General features: G+C 44.2%; 1 protein-coding gene and 1 long non-coding RNA gene across 3 annotated transcripts in view; both read right to left on the bottom strand.

Annotated features, from left to right (window-relative positions):
- The window catches only part of GALNT10 (polypeptide N-acetylgalactosaminyltransferase 10), a 218,728-nt gene that overhangs the window by 102,269 nt on the left and 94,710 nt on the right, over window positions 1-21,749 (bottom strand). The gene's annotated exons all lie outside the window — the stretch shown is intronic.
- Window positions 7,936-12,364, bottom strand: LOC121045475 (uncharacterized). Its single transcript, XR_005797763.1, has 2 exons — window positions 9,070-12,364; window positions 7,936-8,187 (listed from the first exon to the last, which is right to left on the bottom strand). It is a non-coding gene; the product is annotated as an uncharacterized LOC121045475 (long non-coding RNA).

The following is a 21,749-nucleotide window of genomic DNA, read 5'->3' as shown; positions in this document are numbered from 1 at the left end:
TTAAGGAATCGATTCCTGAAATCATTGTTGCACTATATGCTAACTAATTTGGATGTAAGTTTAAAAAAATAAAAAATAAAACAAATTAATAAAAAAATATATAGGTTAAAAAATAAAAAAAATAAAAAAATAAAAAAGTGTTTGACATGCTGGAATGAATCTCTCCAGTATCCAGCAAGAAACTTGGTTCCACAGACCTGCCCAACAGCCACCTTCCTGTTGGGAGTTCATGCAAAGAGCCCCTTCTCTCCTCTTCTTATCATGCCTCAGATCACAGCAGCAAGAGGAGGCCTGGGGATGGTGGGGAGGAAAGAGAAGGCCACCCCGTCCCCAGTGACACCCCCGTCTTAGCAGCCCTCTTTAAGACCTGTCTGCATGTTGTGTCTTGAGGGTTCAACACTGGGTGATGGGGTGTGCCCCGTTCTTTGGTGCATGATAAACACGAAGCATCTCTTTGCCAAGTTCCTTCAGAAAGCAGCCAGAGAATGTGGTCTTCGGGAAGGGAAACTAGGGCACTGCTCCCAGTGCGAGGAGGCTGGGCTGGGCTATGACCACACAATAACAACTCTGCCTCCTCCCAGTGCATTGTGCCTGATGGTTTACAGAGCACTCTTCCTTCTCTCTCCTCTAATCTATATGCTAGATATATAACATATCTGGGGTACCAACCCCAGGAAGGGAGACGAACCAGAGTGCTGATCCCATTTTCCACATAAGGAAAATAGGGCCCAGACTGGTAAATGACTTGGATCCAGGACTCATATCTAGATAGCATTTATTTATTTACTTAATTTTTTAAATGTTTATTTATTTTTGAGAGAGAGCGAGAGAGAGTGGGACAAAGCACAAGCAGGGGAGGGGCAGAGAGAGAAGCAGGCTCCAGGCTCTGAGCTGTCAGCACAGAGACCAACGTGGGCTCGAACTCACAAACTGTGATGTAGACGCTTAACCGACTGAGCCACCCAGACGCCCCTAGATAGTATGTATATAAAATAATGCTTCTTTTAGCTATTGTGACAGGTGTCACGTGATTTCTCATTGTGGTTTTAATTTGTGTTTCCCCGATGATTACTGAATGGCTAAAAGAAAACATTAGAAATAAGGGCTGGTGAGGATGTGGAGAAAAAGGAACACTTGTGCACTGTTGGTAGGAATGCAAACTGATGCAGCCACTTGGAAAATAGTATGGAGGTTCCTCAAAAAATTAAAAATAGAAATACCATATGATCCAGTAATTCCACTACTATTTCCCCAAAGAAAACAAAATCTAATTCAAAAAGATACATGCACCCCTATGTTTACTGCAGCATTATTTACAATAGCCAAACGTGGAAGCAGTCCAAGTGCCCATTGATAGACAATGGAATATTACTCAGCCATAACAAAGAATTAAATCTTGCCATTTGCAATGACAGGGATGGAGCTAGAGGGTATGATGCTAAGTGAAAGCACTCAAGAAAGACAGATACCATACGACGTCACTCAGTGTGGAATTTAAGAAGCAAAACAAATGAACAAAGATAAGAAGAGACAAACAAAAGAATAGATTCTTTCACTACAGAGAACAGATCGGTGGTTACCAGGGAGGAGGTGGGTGGGGGAGTGGGTGAAATAGGTAAAGGGGATTAAGAGTACACTTATGAGCACTGGGTTATGTAGAGAATCATTAAAATCATTATATTGTACACCTGAAACTAATGTAACATTGTATGTTAATTATACTTGAATAAAAACATACCACAATGTTTTTCTTGATGACAAAAGTGATAAGGATAAAAGTCGAAAAAACACAGAAAGGCTAACAACCAACTGGTAACCACAGGAACACCCTAACACCTGGGGCTGACCTCTGCTAAACATTTAGGGAATGTCTTCCTTTGTGCTCTTCTCTGAACGTGTATTTGTTTCTATGACGCGGCACATGGCAAACCCATTTGATAGCGTCCAAGTCTCTGTGGGCTCCCAGTGCAGCGTGGCCTCTGAGGTTCTTGGAAGAGCCCCTCTAGGGGCAGAAAAGAGCAGAGTAGTGCCCTTGTAGGGGGTCAAAGCAGTGACACCATGTAACTTCCAGCACATCAATCTTGATGCCTCTTGCCTCAATATTTCTGGCCCCCAATGGCACCATAAAAGGGGCACTGTGGAGTTTCAGACCTTTAACCAAATCAAGTGAAAAACAGTCCATCCCTTGCACAGGCACGTCCATCACCACCTGGTTCACAATCTGATGAGGTCCCAACCCAACAGGGCAAAGTTTAGTTACACGTGCACGGCAGAAGGACAAAGGGGCATGGCCTGGGGTGCTCCCTGACCCACTCTGAAACGTGAAAAGAAGAGAAACAAAGTGACAGTCCATCTAGAGGGAAAGATTAAATAAACGGTGAATATTTCAAACTATGGAATACTGATAAGCAGTTAAAAATAAAGTGGAAGATGATAATGATGATAACAGAAAATATCTATTAAGGATTTCCATTATGCCAGGCAATGTTCTAAGCACTTTATATGCAGAAAGTAATTTTATTTAATTGTCACAATGCTCTTTCAAGGTAGAGACTATCATTACTCCCTTATAAAGAGGAGGAAACCAGACACAGAGAAACCAAGTAACTTGCCTAAGGTCAAACAGCCGGTAAGGGCTAGAGCCTGATTTAAACCCATCTGCCCTTTACACATATTAGTAGTTTTACACAGATAATGTAGCAATGATATGAATTATACAAGCCAAAAGAAGAATGAAGACATAAAAGACAAAAATTGAGGGAGTAGGAGTCTGATGCCCTGGCTTCTAATTTCTGCTCTGCATGCAACAATCCAAGCCCCCTCTTCTTGCTGGACCTTAGGTCCCCCTCATGCCAATAGGAAACTGCATAGATGCAGTGGGCAAGACCTAGGTGCCTGCTCTGTATTCTTTCTCCTTCTTTGGTAGTAGCATCCTGATTTTCCTTGAGGAATCTTCCACCTCTCAACTCTACAGGGTTCAGGGGGAGGTCCTTGCCTTGCCTTGAGGCTGGGCGAGGGAGTCTGGCTTAGCCAATCAGAACACTGCATCTTCCCAACCACAGTGACAGTTCAGGAAGAGGCCACCTATAAATCAGAGTAGATCTTTGCTGAGATAACCAGGAGAGAGAGAGAGGCTCTTTTTTTGCTGAAACTGACCACAGGAGGATATAAATCTGGTCTGCCTGGGGCCACCATGTGTGTTCCCTATCTTAAACTGAATTCAACAGAATGGAAAACAGAGCCAAGAGTTGGAGAGAGGTTCCTACTGGCATCATTTAGGGATTCGGATCCAGCTAGAGATGAAGCCAAGCTCTGCTCCTGGTCTTTCTAGTTACGTGAGTCAATACATTTTCTTAAGTCTGAGATGGGTCTCTGTCACTCATCACTAAAAGAATCCTTGCTGTTTTAACTCTAGGCCCTTTCGGTCAAATGAATCTGTTTTGGACTTAACGATGGTTTGTGAAGGACAGAGGCATAAATGGTTCCCCAGGAGTTACCTCTGATCTGTAGGGGGCAGCTTCTGTCTCCCGCTGCAGAATTCATCACTGCTCATCACTGACTGGGAGAAAGGGCCTGGGCTGAGGGCTGTGGAGAGGGTGGGAGGCATTGGGACCACCGGGAGATAACTGAGCCCATTTGTGACTGGGCAGCCCCCAATTCAATACTCCCTAAAGGATTCTGAGCTCTTGGGGCACAAAGACAAATCTAATATACTGGCTCTCAAGATGCACCCTCAGGGCTTAATGCTGGAGCACTAGAATATAAAAGAAAAGAAGTCAAAATCAAAGGGAAGCATTTCAAAAATCTTCTCTCCAAGTCAACTTTGAATAGACCAATCCAATCATTTTGAAGGGAATTATGAAAGACATTTAATTCCCTCGCACAGGACACCATCCACAGACCAAACTGAAATACAAGTCAGTTGAATAAACCTGATGTTGTACATGCCTAAGGGAGAAAAAGTGGTCTAGATCTGGGTTCAAGTCCTGACTCTGCCACTCTGCAGCTGGCAGAGGGTAGTTTTCTATACTCATTCAGCCTCAGTTTCTTATCTATCACATGGGGATGGTAATACCATGAGAATGTTATAACTAGGCGAGACTGCACATTAAAAACAGCCACATGGAGGAAGTAGTTACCTCTGTCCTTGGAGGTGGGTAAATGTGGAAGAGAAGTCACAGCAAAGAGAATGCTCCTGATTTCAATTCTCTTGGAATCAGGGATGGATATTCCAGAGAAAGACATAGGGCTTTAGTAAGGCTTAATTAGAGTTTTGCTCTTGTAGACATGAGTCCTATTCTTGGTACCCCACACTGTAGCCAACTCATGGCTCAAAACATTCTCATTTACTCACTCCCTCAACCATGCATGTATTCAAGAAATGTTTACTGAGCCCCTGCTATGTGAAAGACACTCTGCTAAGCCCTGGGGATTACCCTAGTGAGGAACAAGTGATTGTCCCTAAGGGGATAGTGTTGAATGGGAGGCAAATAAATAAGCAGTAATAAATTACGATAATTTTTCCTACCTCCCTGCATGTGGCTGTGAGGTGAGAGCAGAACGAAAACAGCCAAGAAAGACAAAGCATGAGGGTATTAGGAGTGGTGTCCCTCACGTCCAGCTCTGCACCTTGCCAACAGAGAGCAGGTCATTAATGGTTGCTGGGTTGAACTGGAGTTGGAAGGGCCTACTCCAACCCTTCTGTTTTCTAAGTAAGGAGGTGAGGCTTACAGAGGTTGCACGGAGATCCCAGACCACAAGGCCAGTGGATGTTGGAATGGGATCCGACGCTGGCTCTTTAGTTAAAACACAAAAAAGAAAGCCTTTGGAAACTCTGGATGTAAAGAATAAATCTGAATCATACACAGTTTCAAGGAGCTGATGTCTGCCGTCATGTTCCAAGTGCTGCCTGTGGGCCTGGCGGGTCTGTGGGCGGCTGGACCACACAGCCTAGAGATGTGGGTCTCTGAGGGTTATGATGAACTTCAGCATATAAACTACCACTGGTAGGAATGTGGATGCTTTCAATAAGCTTGCTGATATCTGTTCAATGTTTGTTCACATTTATCAGAAGTAGTTTGTATGGATGTGGAGCCAAAAAGACAAACTATTAGTTGCATAACCTTGGGCAAGTTACCAGACCTCTGTAAGCCTCAGTTTCCTCATTTCTAAAAACGGACTTACTGGTATGAGGTGAGAAGTGAACAGGATAGGAACATGTTGGTGCTCTGTAAACACAAGGGTGCATCAAGTGCCATCTTGGTCTGAAAAGAAACATCTGTGCTGATGGTCAATCATGGTGCCTGCCTTGGCCATGCCTGAGGAAGGCTAAGAAAGGAGTCCTGAGTGGGTCCCATGACCACACCTTCCCTGGACATCATGGTGCCTGGGGCAGGAACAGAGCCCTGGCCCAAGGGCAGTCAATCCATCAACTTGCCAGTGGTCAACAGCCTAGCAAGAAATGTGCCTAAATGGGGGGCACCAGGCCAAATTCTCTTTCTCTTTCTTGGAGATACACCTTGATGTATGGAAAGGGAGTCTAAGAGTTAATGAAGAAAGCTGACACAGAACTATGCAGAGAAGAGCTAAAGCCTTGTAATGATGGGATCCAGAAATGTCTATGGGTGAGGGTGTCATAAGACAATCTAGTGTTTGGATGTGGAAAGATCTTCCCATTTCAGACACTGGGAGCCCTGGCTATGCCATGGTTCCACCTCCCCCTCCTGGAGAGCCTTGCTGGCTTTTCCCACATTCCAACTGGCTACATTCCCCTTTTCCTTTAATGCCTCTGCCTCCTTGCAGGGGACTGGCCCATTGGTTAAAGTAACTTTGCGGCCAAGGAGTCCATCCTATTCCTAAGTCCATTCTTGGGAAAGAAAAACAAAAACAAGCATCCAAAAATTGTACTTGAGCTGAGTGAAGTGTTCTTATTTCCTCTTTATTATTTTGAAAAGAATGGGTTCTTAAGGAATTAAGATTTCTAAACTCTAGAAGTCACACTAATATGGAAATCTGGACTTCCAGGTCACGGACAGTTGAGGCTGTTGGGGCACACCGTATTGTTTCATATGATCAGCGATGCTCTATCGACACCATGCCGACTGAGCCACCATGGCATCATAAGCAGTCACCTGAAGCTCATGGTGTTCCACCACCACTGTGCTCTCTACACTATAGCAAATTGTTCTTCAGTAAATAGAAGGGTGAGTGGTGGTGGTGGTGGTGGTGGTGGTGGTGGTGGTGGTGGTGTGTGTGTTTTAAGGGAATGATCATTTGAAAAAATCCTTGTGGAGTGACTCTGTTGTTTGAAAGCTCCCAGTGTTTGTACTCTTAGATAAACAACCTTCTTCTAGAAATGGGTGCACCATTTTAGCACTTTCTCATGGGAACTGAATCAACACGCCCTCCTCCGCCAAACAGATGATAATTTCAAGCTTTCCACTGACCAGATGGGCCTTGGGGAGTTGGGTTTGTGTGTCTTGGGGGTGGCAGAAGCCAGGATCTCTTTGGGTTGACGAAGAAGGCCCACTACTGTCTCCAGGCCACATGTGTAGCTTCCACGTGGAAAGCCAATGAGAATCACTGAATTAGGAAGGCTGGAAGGGCCTGAAGGTCACCTTGTTTGCATTCCTTATTTTACAGATGAGGAAACGGAGGCCCAGAATGGGGAGATACCTTCCTAGAGTCACAGAGTGAGATGACATACCCATATCTCAAAGAGCGGGCCTTGAGAAAGAGTACTGCCCCAAGTGGCAACTGCAGGTGTGGGGAGGGAAGTGGGGTGGGCTAGAGATCTGGATCCAAGTCCCACATTTAGCACTGGGTCACCTTGGGGAAGTCACAGCCTCCCTAAGTCTCAGTTTCCACTTGGGTGAAACGGGGATATGATTCCGTCCTCCTGAGGCTGTCACAAGGAAGGAAAGAGATATCTTAGGTGAATACAGCATCTGGCTCATAAATGGGAGTTTCCATCATCAAGAGGCCACAGTGTAGGTCATTTTCCAGCAAATGGTTTCAGTATTCTGCTGTCCTTCCCTCTCTGTTTTGCATAAAGGATAGTCCCTTATAATAAAACATTCTCAGCAAGACTATGTCCAATGGGCTCTGGAGCTACCAAGAAGTTAAGAAGAAGTTATAAATAGCTCCAGGCTCTGGAACAAAAGGAAGAAACTGGGTTTTAGTGGGCAGAGTGTGAAAAGCTCCTGCCCCCCTATCCTCCCTCCAGATGCAGATCTGGGGCCTCTCATGACACATCCCTTCAGCAAGCCTTCTCTCCTCAGCTGGGGCTTGGCTCCCAGCCCTTCTGTACACCTCTCTGGGGGATGGGTCAGGTGCTGGCTTTCTCTTCAACAGCCTGGCTGGAATCAGAGGAGCCAGAAGATTAGTGTGACAACATGTGCCAAGGCTGACATCTTGACGAAGGTCCCTTTCCATTCAGGGCAGGCTTTGCTAAAAGCCAGAAGCACCTACCGGCTCTTCCCTCTTCTCAGTGGACAGCACAGAGGATCACAAAGGCTTGTCATGATTAATTATGCGCCATCCGTTCGTCACCACTGTTCCACCCCCTAACCCACACCAGACTTCAGATCCAAGCAGTACTTAAGGGATCTTGGTTTGTGCTCTCTTTTCGTTCCCTTCTGAACTCACATTTTGGAAAGCCCTTGGTTCAGACCGTATCTAGTTTTAACACAGTTGTAAAAACAACACACAAAAATTTTTTAAAGCACACAGCGAAATCCAACAGTTTCTTCACATGGCTGTCCCACATGATAAAAGGTGGTCCTCCCACAGATGTAACACGCAAGGTATTCCATGTGCTCAAGCTTTAAACACAGGCTGACAGCAGGAAGGAAGAACTCTGGCTAATCAACATGGCATGTCAAGGTGCCCGGAACGATCGGCATGAAATAACCACCAGAAGGACCACACTTCAGATCTCAGTTAAATGCCAATCGCCAGGCAAACATCGTTAAGAGGAAATGGGCTTTAATTATCAAGATTCTTGATTCATGAAAGAGGAAAAAAGAAAAAACAAAATTGTAAAGACATGTGTTCAAAGAGGTTGCTGCCACTCTGTGTCCAGGAACAGAGAACTGAAAACCATTGGTATGCCCATCGAGAGAGCAAGCGCTGAGTAGGTTAAGTTCTTGTGAAATATTACACAGCTGTTAGAAATGTCTTAGAAATCTTAAATATGGAGAACAGAGGGTTACTGAGAGGGTTGTAGGAGGGGGGATGGGCTAAATGGGTAAGGGGCATTAAGGAATCTACTCCCAAAATCATTGTCGCACTATATACTAACTAGACGGGATGTAAATTAAAAAAAAAAAAAAAAAAAGAAATGTCTTGGAAACATGACTGCAATATAATAAGTAAAAAATGCTACTTGTGGGGCGCCTGGGTGGCGCAGTCGGTTAAGCGTCCGACTTCAGCCAGGTCACGATCTCGCGGTCCGTGGGTTCGAGCCCCGCGTCAGGCTCTGGGCTGATGGCTCAGAGCCTGGAGCCTGTTTCCGATTCTGTGTCTCCCTCTCTCTCTGCCCCTCCCCCGTTCATGCTCTGTCTCTCTCTGTCCCAAAAATAAATAAACGTTGAAAAAAAAAAAATGCTACTTGTAGAGGAGTGCCTGGGTGGCTCAATGGGTTAAGCATCTGACTCTTGACTATAGCTCAGGTCATGATCTCATGGTTTGTGAGTTCGAGCCCCACATCAGGCTCTGGGCTGACAGTGCAGAGCCTGCTTGGGATGTTCTCTCCTTCTCTCTCTGTCCCTTTCCCGCTCATTCTCTCTCTACCTCACTCTCTCTCTCTCTAAAAATAAACAAACTTATTTTAAAAAGCTACTTGTAGAATAAAATATGTATAGTACCACCAGATTTTTGTAAAAACAAAACAAAACCAAAAACAAACCCCTTCATATGTCTATATATGTTCCATAAACAAAGAAAAAAAAAAACTATAAGAGGGCTAAACTGTTAGCTTTCACTACCTGGGCAGATTTAGGATTGGAGGTGGGTGATTGGGGGGGGGGGGGGACTATTGATTTATTCCCCCCCACCCCTGAGGTTTACAGTCAGGGGTAAACGATGTCCTTATCTATGCAACACGGCTCCCCAACGACCTGCTCCACTTGTCTCACCGCCACGCTGCCCAGGATGCCACCTTAATGAAGGGAGAGAACAGATAATCACCCTTATCTTACAGTCATCTTTCTCCTTTTCCTTAAACCCTTTCAAGGCCAACACCACTTCGAAATCAAACTCATCTCTGTAACCACTTTTACTGAGTGTTATTTGTCTGCTCCCGGACAAACATGTATTACCTTCAGCACGGTGAGTGAAATGCAACCTGAGTAGTCTTCTGCTTGTGTCTATTTATATTTATCTAGCCAATCCTGCTCGCTATGCCTGGCCCAAGAACCTTGACGCACAAAGGATTTGAATTTAAAAACTGTCTCCCTCCTTCTCTGTGAGGAATAGGTCTCAGTCTGCTGTGTGTGAAGCAGCAGAAAGAGCATGTGCTTGGATCCAGGTTTGAGTCTTCTCTGCTTTCTACTGGCTGAGCTCAGCTGAGGTTCAGTTTGTGCGTCTGGAAAATGGAGCTAGTGATCCCCGTTAGATACAAACAACTTCAGAGAGGCTGGAGTTACAAAGAGTTGTAACAGTGTTTTTGTAAATGAGAAGACAATGTTGAAACTTAAAGGAAAAAAAATATGATCACACAAAACCTCAAAGTGGGAAGAAGTAAATCGAGGCAGGCTGGTAAAGTGCTCAGCCCCATGCTTGGCACACAAGCACTTGATAAATGGGAGACACTGTTATTACTCGTGGAGAACACAGCATCCATTTCTAGAAGACTTAGAAAATGCATTTGTCTGCAGAAATGATAAAAGAACACAAACCACACATCGGCTCATGGGGATGTCAAGTGGTTTTTGCCTAGCATAAATTGTAGGAGATATATATGCCCGTTTTGACACACAGCCATTTTTGCTTACAAGCCATTTATCTCCGTAATTTCAACCCAAGGGCTGAATTCACTGAAATCCGCTTTTAAAATTACAGGAAAGAAGTCAATTGGCCATTTTATTGTAAGGCTCATGAGGACCTTTAAATTCCGGTATTAGGTCCAATGGGTCAATCACTATTGTCTGTTCAGAAGAGAGTCATTTAATTTCAGAGGAGAACTGATTTGAGCCTCCTGAAAAATCAGTGATGCTCCCAAGGAAATCTGGACTTTTTCCTTTCCCAGCTCACAAGTCACTCAGGCAACAGCCCTTCTCTCCGCCCTCCTGCCCCTACCTACACAACCGCCCTGCTAACAGCTGCCAAACTAGGGAGGCTTCACCCCTCCCGGCCTGAGCATCTCGGGGGTGCTCATCTTATACTGAAGTACTCCATTATAGAAGTGCCAAGCAAGCTCACTCCAGCACATGAATCATGATAAAAAGGGTAAAAACTGCTAATACTTACTAAATATGTCTTCCAAGCCTGTCACTGTTCTACAGAGGGTCTGACAAACCTCTCCGCACCGTGGCGGGTGGGAGAGGGGGGTGGGTGCGGACTCTAGCCAGTCATTCCCATTGCCGACGGTGGGCGGGGGTGGGCACGGCCCCTGCCGTGACCCGAACGTGCGCACAAACTCCGTCATCCCACACACCACACCGCAGACCACAGCCGATCTTGGATCATTTTTAGATTTACTATCCATTACGCCTCAAGCACACTTCTTGCTATTCAAGGAAAGCAAGTTAATTAAAACCACAATAAAAACACAGCAACTCAAAAAGGATCCCGTCACCATTCCCATTTTTCACAACATAAATGGCACCGTTTATTAAACTGCCTACTTGACCTCGTCACTTGGATGTTTAAGAAGATCTTAAACTTGGCTGAAATAAAAATCTTGATTTTCCCCAAATCTGCTCTCCTCCAAGCCTTTGTTCCTGTAAATGGCAACTCCATCTTCACAGTTGCTCTGGCCAAAAACCTCGCATTGTCTCAGTCTCTTCTCTCTCTCTCTCTCGCTCTTTTTTTTTTTCCATATCCATATTGTCTATAAGTAAATCCCATCATCTCCACCTTCAAAATATTTCTAGAACGTGGCCACTGCTTCTCTGCTCCTTCTCTGCCACGGTGGTCTGAGTCATTGTCCCTCTTCTCTGCCCGCCTGGCTGTAATAAACTCCTAACTGGCTTCCCTGCTCCACTCTTGGCCGCCTACAGTCTATTCTTAACATAGCAACTGAAGTGATCCTTTGAAAATGAAAATCAGACTATGTCGCTCAGTGCTCAAAACTCTCCAGAGTTTCCCGTTTTACTCCCTTTGGTCAAAGCCAAAGTCCCACCGTGGCCCTGACATCTCTCCAGGCTTGCTTCTCATCATTTTCCTCCTGGCTCACTGGGCTCCATAAGGCAAGCATGATGGCCCAGGGGCCTTTGCACTTACTGTTTCTTCTGCCTGCAGGACTCTTCCCCCAGTTAACTGCCCTGCTAGATGGACCTCACACTTCTTCATATCTCTGTTCATATGTCATCTCATTAGAGAGGCCTCCCACTAGCAGGGAAATAAAAATCCATTCCATTCCTATTACTTTCTCTACCCCTCACTCTGTTTATGTTTCTTATATCATTTATCACCATCTGAAAAAATAATGCATTTATTTATGACCTCTTCCACCCAGTAGAATGGAAACACCAGGAAAAAAGGAAATTTTGGCTATTTTGTTCATTGCTGTTTCCCCAGGGACTAGCCTATACAATAAGCACACATGGTAGGCACGTGATAAATATTTGCTGAATGAATGAATGAATGAATGAATGAATGAATGACTCACAGAGACAGTTAACAGTGACTAACAGGCTTGAGATTTCCTTAAGGCAGGGACTGACACTTGACCGTTTTAGTATAAATGAGTAGGGGCTAGCTGTACTTTAGGTGGGCTACAGACTCGGGGTGGAGGAGTGGGAAAGAAGCCCAGTGACTTTAGATTAGGTTCCTGATTTAATTAGCTCTGGGTACATCCATGACGTGGCCGTGCAGGGGGCAGGTTACATCCCTGGCCTTTCTTGCTCAGGTTTACATCACCATTTGAGAAGATTCTAGGAGTACCAATAAACATCAGGCTTTCCTGGTTCTCAAACCCTCAGCATCAGCAAGGCCACACTGTCAAGGGGGGGAGGTGGTTGTCCTTGAATAGGACCTCAGCATTGCCAGCTCTCCTGGGCCCATGGGGCCATTTCCCCCTCAGGGCTTTCCCTCTTCCTGATTCCCTACCTCTTTTTCTGGGCGTTTTGGATACTGCAATGGTTAGCAAACCACGACAACAAATCCATTTCCAACTAAACTCTAGTTAGAACTCAGGGTGTACCTGTGTGACTTTTGCCCCAGATCCCTTTCCCTCCCCCATTTTGATTCTTCTATTTGCTGATCTGAAAAAAAGGTGAGTAATGACAATGATAACAATAACAGCACCTGTCCAATCTGTTCATGAGGGACGCTGGTCGATAATGTAATTTTCTCACAATATCTTCACCTTGTTTTAGTATCAGGGTAATGCTGAGTTCACAATGAGTTGGAAAGTACTCCACTCTCTTTAATTTTTTGGAAGAGTTGGTGTAGAAGAGTTGTTTGTATTATTTCTTAAATTCTACTTCGTGGAATTCACCAATGAACCCATCTGGGCTTAAAGTTTTCTTTGTAGGGAGGTTCTTAACTATAACGTCAATTTCTTTAATATACATAGGACTATTTTGGTTATTTCCTTTTTGAGTGAACTTCCAAGGAATTTATCATTTCAACTAAGTTGCTGAATTTACAGGCATAAAGTTGTTCAGAATATTCCTTTACTATTCTCCTAATCATTATAGAATCTATAGTTACATCACCTCATTCCTGATATTGGTAATTTGTGTCTTCTCTTTCTCATCAGTCTGGTTAGAAGTTAATCCGTTTAATTGACTACCTCAAAGTGTCAGCTTTTGGTTTCATTGATTTTTTCCTATTGTTTTTCTCTTTTCTACTTCATTGATCTCTGCTTTGATCTTTTTAAAATTTCCTTTCTTCTGTTTATTTTGGATTAACTTGTTCTTATTTTTCTGGTTTCTTAAAGTAGAAGCCGGTGTTGTCAATTTGGCACCATTTTTCTTTTCTAATATAAGCATTTAATGCTACAAATTTCCCTGTAAGTACTGCTTTAGTGACATCCCACAAATTCTGATATGTTGTTTTCATTACCATTCAGTTCAAAACATTTTTTTTTAATGTTTATTTATTTTTGAGAAAGAGCATGAGTGGAGGAGGGGCAGAGAAAGAGGGAGACAGAATCCAAAGCAGGCTCCAGGCTCTGAGCTATCAGCACAGAGCCCGACGCGGGGCTCCAACTCACAAACCATGAGATGACAACCTGAATTTGAAGTCGGATGCCCAACGGACTGAGCCACCTAGGCGCCCCAGTTCAAAACGTTTTCTAATTTTCCTTTTGATTTCTTCTTTGACCCATCTGTTATTCATATGTGAGTTATAGTTTCCAAACATTTGGAAACGTTAAGAGACTGTCCTGTTATTGGTTTCTAAATTTAATTCCACTGTAGTCAGAAAACATACTTCGCATCACTTGAATCCTTTTAAATTTATGGAGACTTGTTTTCCAACCCAGAATATGATCAACCTTGGTAAATGCTCTGCCTGTACTTGAAAAGCATGTACACTCTGCTGTTATTGGGTAGAATGTTCTATAAATGTTAACTGGGTCACGGGGTTGATGACGCTGTTAAAGTCTACTATATCCTTGCTGGTTCTACTTGTTCTACCAATTTTTGAGAGAAAAGTGTTAAGTCTCATAATTGTGGCTATGTCTATCTCTCTTTGCAGTTCCATGAGTTTTTGCTTCATGTATTTTGAAGCTCTCTTATGAGGTACATAAATATTTAGGGTTGCTATATTCTCTCACTCCTTTTTCTTAAATGTTTATTTATTTTTGAGAGAGAGAGAGAGAAAGAGAGTGCGTGAGCATGCGTGAGAGCAAGTGGGGGAGGGGCAGAGAAAAGGGAGACAGAATCTGAAGCAGGCTCCAGGCTCTGAGCTGTCAGCACAGAGCTGATGTGGGGCTCGAGTCCAGGAACTGAGAGATCATGACCTGAGCCAAAAAGTCAGACACTTCACTGGCTGAGACACCCCAGTGCCCGGGTGGTATGTTCTCTTAATGAAGGATCCCTTTATTAAATTATTAAACTACCTTCTTTATCCCTGATATTCTTTGTTTTGAATTCTACTTAAACTGACATTAATACAGCCACCAAAGCTTCCTTTTGATTAGTGTTAGCATGGTAGATTTCCCCTATCTTTTTACTGTCATTTGTACCTTTATATTTAAAGTGTGTTTCTTGCAGGCAGCATGGAGTAGAATCTTGTTTTTTTTTATCTAACTGGGTAAAAGGCAGAGAGTTCTGCCTTATAACTGAAACAATTAGTGCATTTACATTTAATGTGATTATTGATATGGTTAGGTTAAAGCCCATCATCTTGGTACTTGCTTTCTATTTGTCCTTTCTGACCTCAGTTCCCTTTTCTCTCTTTTTCTGCCTTCTTTTGGGTTAACTCAATATTTTCCATTATTCAATTTTACCTCCCTTGTTGGCTTATTTGCTATAACTCTTTGCTTTGCTTTTTAGTGCTTGCTTACGATTTATAGGATACATTTTAACAGCATACCTTCAAATGGTACTATGTCACATCACAAGTAGTATGAAAATCTTATAGTAGTATATTAGCATTTCTCCTCTCTGACCTCTACGCTGGCATACACGTATAACTTTACATAGGTTTAAAACCCAACAGGGGCGCCTGGGTGGCTCAGTCGGTTAGGCGGCCGACTTCGGCTCGGGTCATGATCTCGCGGTCCGTGAGTTCGAGCCCCGCGTCGGGCTCTGTGCTGACAGTTCGGAGCCTGGAGCCTGTTTCAGATTCTGTGTCTCCCTCTCTCTGACCCTCCCCATTCATGCTCTGTCTCTCTCTGTCTCAAAAATAAATAAACGTTAAAAAAAAAATTAAAAAAAAAACCCCAACAATATGTTACTATTATTTTTGGTTACTCTGTCAGATATCTTGTAAAAAGATTTAAACAATAAGAAATAGTGTATATCTACCCACATAGTTACTATTCCCAGTGATCTTCATTCTTTGTAAATGAAGATCCCTATTTCCACCTGTTACCGTATTTTTTTTTCCCCTAAAGGACTTCTTTTAACATTCCTTATAGTACATAACTGCTGTGATAAATTCTTTCAGTGTCTGACAAGTCACTATTTTGCCTTTATTTTTGAAAGATACTTTCACTGGGTGTAGAATTCTAGGTTGGTAGAGTTTTTGCTTTTCATACCTTAAAGATGTCATTACACCATGCTCTTGCCTCTATCGTTTCCACTGAGAATTCTGTCATTTTTGTCTTTGGTCCTTTCAGTTTTATTTCTCTGTCTAGTCTAAAACTTTGTCTTCATCACTGGTTTGTAGCAATTTGATGATGATATACAGTGGTGTCATTTTACTCCTGTTTCTTAAGATTGGGTTTCATTGGGCTTCTTGGATTTGTGGTTTTATAGCTGTCACTCAACTTGGAAAACTTTTGGCCATTATTTTTCTCTTCCCTTTCATAAACTCCAATTACATGGACATTGGATTGCTTAACGTTGTCCCACAGTTCATCAATGCCCTTTTTATTTTGAAAAATTCTGTATTTTGAGTAGTTTATTTTCCTACTCTTCAGTTTTACTCCCCCCCCCCCCCCCCCAGCAGGGGCCGCAATGGAGCGCAATGTATGGGATTCATTGCAGACTTTGTTGGTTTCATTTCTAGAAGCTCAGTTTGGGTCTTTTTAAATTGTCCATGTGTCTATTTAATTTTTGAAACATATGGAATATAGTAATAATAAATGTTTTAGTGTCCTCTGCTAATTCCAAAATCTGTGTTAATTCTGGGCTTTTTTTTTAAAGTTTATTTATTTTATTTTGAAAGAGACAGAGGCAGCACACTTGGGAGAGGGGGAGGGAGGGAGGGAGGGAGAGAGAGAGAGAGAGAGAGAGAGAGAGAGAGAGAGAGAATCCCAAGCAGGCTCCACACCATCAGCATGGAGGCCCACATGGGGCTCGAACCCACAAACTGAGATCATGACCTGAGCCAAAACCAAGAGTTGGACGCTTAACTGACTGAGCCACCCAGATGCCCCTGGGTTGGTTTTGATTAGTATTAATATTCCTCATTAAGGGCCTGTGAACTCTGGCCTCTTTGGTCTCCTTGGACTTCTTCTCCTCAACTCAGGAAGTCCTCTGGGCTCCACTTGGGTTCCCCTCCCCATACCATGGCCTGGAAACTCTCTTGAGACAAAAGCTGGGGTACCTGTAGGGCTCACCTCACTTGTTTGCCACCTCTTAAGATTTACGGCCTGTCACTGACTGATGTCCAATGTCTTACAAACCATTGCTTCACACGGTTTGTCTTTAGTTGTTGTTATTTCAGGCAGGAGAGGGTCCTGTTACTCTGTCTTGGCCCCTAAATAGCATTTTTTTGTGTGTCTGTGTGTACATTCATATTTGGGGCCCTATTATTATCATTACAACTAGTGCTATCAATGTGGCTGATTTAAACTTGTGCTGGCAACCGGTCTTTCTTTCCAGAGTATATATTTAATAAATGTGTGTCAAAATGTATAGACTCTAATTGGCTCCCTTGTTGCTTCTGTAACCTGTTGGAGATGTAAAGGCGATCAATAGAACACTGGCCTATTATAATAATATAAACTTCTAAGTTCTTTTGAGGAAATTCAGCCCATACCATAAATCAACCGAGTTAATTTCACAAAAAGGAATCTGGTAGATTTGGGCCTTTTATTGCAAGAAAGATTCCATTCAGGTTCATTCATTACTGAAAGCTAAACCAAGGGACTGGGTAAAGCAGGTCAGGAGTGTAGATGGTTTTCACTCCTACCATGAATGTTCTCTGACGGCTTTCAGATGGATGGTCTTCGCACGGGAGAAAATGACCATTTTTTCAGAGGAGAAGTTTGCACAGGAAGCTTTGGACCCCAGCCACTTCAGCAGTCGGGGCTGTTGCCATCAGCTCTGTGTCCTGGAGGGGCCTCCATGGATGGTCGCCATGCGGCCCAACCCGCCTCCCAGGGAGCAGGGGAAGCGGGCCAGCGTACCAGCCATCCTCTGTTCTTGCTCCCTCGGCAGGGGGTGCAGAGGGCAGGCCCTCTGAGCCAGCTGGCCACCTCCCATTTACAAGCCCCAGCAAGTCGGGTCAGACTGCCCTCTTTCCCTTCTCTGGGTCTCCATGGTCCTTGGTGCAGCTTCTGGTGGAAGCAAATGCAGCTGGCACAAACAGTCCCTCAATCCCGTTCTTGATGTGATATTGCCAAAATTCAGTTGGAAGAAGTAAAAGGCAAACATTACCTCAGCTCCTGATGGAGCTGTTTCAGCTCAAAGAAACCAGAGGGAGGGAGTGTCTCCACTGCTCTAATCTCACACAATTCCGAGGTCTGCAGGAAAGATCCACCCCCTGCCCTCTCCCCTCCCCAGCCCAGGAAGAAAAGGAATAGCTCTTCAAGACATCTGTCAACTCATTTCTGGAATGTCCGCTTCCATAGCTAGGGATTCTGAAAAGCCAGGGGGTCAGGAGAGGGGCGGGGAGTGTCAGGAGCACTGGATTTAGTGACATCCTTCATGGTGACTTATATGCTGGTGGGGTGGCTGGGAACAGAGGAGCCTGAGGCATCCTTATGGCTCAATTCACACCCACCTAGAACAGTGTTTCCTCACCTCTCTGATGCCCTGGACCCCTCTGCCAAGCTGGTGAAGCCTATGGTCACTTCTCAGAGCAGCTTGTATAATGCATAAAATAAAGCAGGTTATAAAGGAAATCAACTGGACTGGGATACAGTTATCAAAATAATTTAAAAATCTGAAATATAGTAATAAAAGTGTTTCCTTATTAACACATTAATCAACACGATCTAGTGGCTGTTCTAAAAACTACCTTCACTTCAAAGTAGTGATGAGCATTCATTACATTTCTAGATATCTATAAAGTGATGTAAAAGTAAATGATTTCTTTTGGGGACAAATTCACAGGTGCTTTGTTGCCTACAGTCGTAACAGAAAGGAACACCATGCTTCAGTTAGAGGTTAGTGAAAAGAAAAACACAGTGTTTTCCACATCCAGATTTTTTTGTTTTGTTTTGTTTTTTTCAACGTTTATTTATTTTTGGGACAGAGAGAGACAGAGCATGAACGGGGGAGGGGCAGAGAGAAAGGGAGACACAGAATCGGAAACAGGCTCCAGGCTCTGAGCCATCAGCCCAGAGCCTGACGTGGGGCTCGAACTCCCGGACCGCGAGATCGTGACCTGGCTGAAGTCGGACGCTTAACCGACTGCGCCACCCAGGCACCCCCACATCCAGATTTTTAGAGGCTCCTGAATTCTATCCACAGACTTGTCTGTGGGCCCCGGGACTCCAAAATTAAGAAGAGCTTTCTTTTTTCTGAACTGTTGGGACAGAGTTGTGCACTGGAGACATGGGGGCCAGGCCTCAACCTGGGGGCCTCTATCCAGCTGAGAGACTCGAACTTTTAAGCCCAAGGCTGTGCACTTCTTGCCTACTTTTCTACCTGCAGTGTCTTCCCACAAAGGCCGGTGCTGGGTGGGGGTGTCCTTGGGAGTTCCAAAGCACCCGGAGTCTACCCTTATTGCCGATCTTCTCATCTGTGGTGTAATGACCTGCTTAGCCCATCTGTCCCCACCTCTTGCACGAGGCAACAATCATGGCTCATTTATTGTTGTGTTCCTGATGTCAAGCACAGGGCTTGGCATGTAGCCCATTCATATATATTTAGTCACTCAACAGATGAATGGACAGATGAAAGCTGTGTCCACACCTAGCTTCTCCCTCTCGTTATAAAAATATTCCTTGATTGACACCAGTACCTCTCAGCCCTGGTTATGTAAGTGAGAATTGCTTCCCAAGGCTTCAGAAAATACTGAGACCCAAGATGGACCCCCACCCCCACCCCCCAGAGATTCAGACTCCAGTGGTCTGGGGTGGGACCGTGGCCCTTGTACATCTTTAAAACCACCCCAGAAACAGCCAGAGTTGAGGGCCCACAGAGCCACAGAACAGCGGCTGAGGTGAGGGTGTAATGTTCCCAGATGAACTTCTTTCGTAGAGCCAGCAAGATGAAATTAGTGCAGAATTCTGAACTCTGCAAGGGGCTAAACACATCAATTGAGTTTCTGACCCTCGGAGTTAGGTCACAGCTCTGTATCCAGCAACATCAGTGATATCTGAACTACATTCTCAGACTTAGATGAAAAATCTTGGGCTTGACAGTAAAGACCACGAAACAAATTGCAAACGCCACGGACAAGAGCTCCGAGCTCCGAGGCCCCACACTCCCTGCCCTCACAGCAAGAAGTCCCATGAATGGGGCCCATCCTGGATAAACAGCACCCCTTTTGTGTGGTTTCCTCATCTACAAAGCAGAGATGATAATAAGGCCAATCTCACAGCACAGCTGCGGGAACTGAAAGATAGGAATAGGGCAGAAAGCATTTCGTAAGTAGCCCAAACATGCCACCAAGATTAATTCTTTCTTACAGGCTTGCTTCAGTTTAGGTCACTTCACTTTACTGTGTTCTGTAGATACTGTGTTTTTTACAAATTGAAGGCCTGTGGCGACCCTGTGTTGAGCAAGTCTGTTGGTGCCATTTTCCCAACAGTATTTGGTCACTTCGTGTGTGGGCCACATACTGGTAATTCTCACAATATTTCAAACGTTTTCATTTTTGTTATTATATCTGAATTGCTGCAGTCCCATGATAAAACCAAAATGGATGAGGACTTGCTTCCTATGGATGAGCAAAGACAATGGTTTGTTGAGATGGAATCTACTCCTGGTGAAGATGCCGTGAAGACTGTTGAAATGACAACAAAGGATTTGGAACATTACATAAACGGGAGTCGATAAAGCAGTGAGGTGAGGTTTGTGAGGACTGATTCTGGTTTTAAAAGAAGTTCTCTTGTGGGTAAGTGCTATCGAACAGCATCACATGCTACTGAGAAATACTTTCTTTCAAGGAAGAGTTCATCAATGCAGCAAACTTTATTGTTTTCTTTTAGGAAATTGCCACAGCCACCCCGGTCTTCGGTAACCACCACTCGGATCTGTCAGCAGCCATCCACATTGAGGCCAGACCCTCTGCCACTGAAAGCCGAGATGATGGGTAGCATCTTTAGCAATATATAGTTTTTAATGTTTACTTATTTTTGAGAGAGAGAGACAGAGTACCAGCGGAAGAGGGGCAGATAGAGAGAGAGAGAGAGGGAGACACAGAATCGGAAGCAGGATCCAGGCTCCAAGCCGTCAGCACAGAGCCCAACACGGCGCTCGAACCCATGAACCCGCGAGATCATGACCCGAGCCGAAGTCAGACACCTATCCAACTGAGCCACCCAAGCGCCCCACTTTTTAGCAATATTTTTAATTAAGGTGTGTACGTTGGATTTTAGACACAATGCTATTGCACACTTAACAGAAAACAGTTTAGTGTAAACACAACTTTTGTATGCATGAGGAAACCAAAAAATTCATTTGACTCACTTTATTGCAGTGGTCTGGAGCACAGCCGGCAGTGTCTCTGAGGTGTGCCTGTACTGCTTTCTACTAACTGTGTTCTTACAGGTGCAAAGATCTTATGGATTACAGATGCTACGTCAGACTCCCTGCTTTCAAGTTCCAGCTCCACTAATCAGCTGTGCCATCGTATGCAAATTACCTAACCTTTTTATGCCTCAATTCCTTACCTGTAAAATGATGGTAATAAAGGTACATACGTCATTGGTTTTTGGAAGGTTTGGCCGAGTGAGGTAAGCGCTTAACGTACCTAGAATATCTTCTAAAACTTAAGCTTTGCAACAGAATCACCTGGAGGGCTTGTTAAAACATGGATTGCTGGGTGCCTCCCAAGAGCTTTTGCTGCAGTAGATCTAGGCTGAAACCGTGAATCCGCGTGTCTCATAAGCTCCTAGGTGCCCATGACGGTGCTGGTCCGGGAACTACACTCTGAGAACCACTGGCTAAGAATGATGCCTGGCATGCAGTAAGCACCTAGTAAATGTCAGCTGCTATGATCGTTTCCTGGGCTCTACTTTCTTAATTCCTGGGCAGCACATTTTATGCTTTGGTGCCACTCAATACCGCCTTCCTGTAGAATTCCCATCTGAATTCCCATTCTAGACTCCCATTCTACCTTTGGTGGTAGTGTGGACCCAAGATAAGCTGCACCAGCATCACATGGGGGCTTGTTCATAATGCAAGTTCTTGGGTCCTGACCCACATCTATTGAATCAGGATTTATGGGGGTGAGGCTCAAAATCCTGGGCTCTAACATCCTTCCAGGTGATTGTACTGCACACCAACTCTAGGCACTACCGCTCTAGCAGAAAATCACCACGACCACAACAGCTCTACTGAAGGCACCTAGGGAGGCAGGACAGCCTCAGGTCCAGAGTCTAGTTTTTGGTTGAGCTAGAGACCTGGCTCAGCTTCTTGGCCGCCTGTGGCCTTACAGGACTTACGACATTTAAAGCAAACGAAGTGCCTGCACATGATACCCATTCAATGGATGTTAGCTGCCATTATTATCTCTTTATCATCGTTACAATGTGTCCTGTCTCAAAATGACTTGAGGTAGCTTATAAA

Source organism: Herpailurus yagouaroundi, unplaced genomic scaffold (genome assembly GCF_014898765.1).
Source record: "Herpailurus yagouaroundi ecotype Mexico unplaced genomic scaffold, PumYag 29, whole genome shotgun sequence".
NCBI classification, from domain to species: Eukaryota; Metazoa; Chordata; class Mammalia; order Carnivora; family Felidae; genus Herpailurus; species Herpailurus yagouaroundi.
This window is presented reverse-complemented; position numbering and strand designations above follow the sequence as displayed.